Here is a 993-nt window from a genome sequence, read left to right on the forward strand (position 1 = left end):
AAAACCAAGTGCCGCATGTTCTCCCTTATAAGTGGGAACTAAACATCGAGTACCCATGGATACAAGGAAAGCGACAACACACACCAGGGCCTACCTGAGGGTGAGGATCAAAAAACTTTTTATCAGGTACTATGCTGATTACTTGGGTGACAAAATAATCTGCACACCCAACTCTTACAACATGCAATTTTTGTATATAACAAACTTGCACATATATCCCTGAACCTGGAATAAAGGCGAAAAAAATGAACAAATAAATAAAATAAACAGAACTAGAGAAGAGTTGCTGAGCTCAATTCTAGTCTAAAAAAAAATGCAACATTGTGAAGCAAAAGATTTGGAGGTAGAAATACCATCTTTACCCAAAGATTTTCTAGGCAAACCTTGAGATGTCTGTGCTCCTATAGGGGCTTTTTTCCCCCACTTCTAAGCTTGGCTAAACATCATTCTGGTGACCACCATACATCATGGAGAGCCTCTCTTTTGCTGCATAATTACTAGTGCCTTAGATTCAACAGGTTTATTATGGCTAACTCTATCAAGGGCTATGCTAACACACTAGACTGATTCAAATATTTGGCAAACCCTATGAATATTTATTGATCATTTATTGATGTCATGGTACTAGGCCCAACACCCACCTAGGTATTATAGAATGTACCAAAAAACATAAATGTGATCTCTTACATTCTAAGAAGGGAGAAAAGACGCATATGGAAGATTTTAAAAGAACAATGAACACAGACCAGGTCCAATGAGACACATTTACAGTATGTGAAGGATAGAGATTGCTATGAGCTCAAGTCCTCAGAGAAAACTATTTTCATGATGGCAAATATGCAAAGAACAGTGCGTGACCGGATGTTTGTTTTAGAATATTATTCAGGCAACATTATTAAGAATGGATTTGAGGGAAAGAAGATGAGGAGACTACTGCTGCATCAGCAAGGATACACATTAACATGCGGGCAGTGGGGCTGGAGAGAAATAGAT

The sequence above is a fragment of the Sapajus apella genome, unplaced genomic scaffold, assembly GCF_009761245.1.
Source record: "Sapajus apella isolate SASKATOON/1434 unplaced genomic scaffold, GSC_monkey_1.0 scaffold25, whole genome shotgun sequence".
NCBI lineage: Eukaryota > Metazoa > Chordata > Mammalia > Primates > Cebidae > Sapajus > Sapajus apella.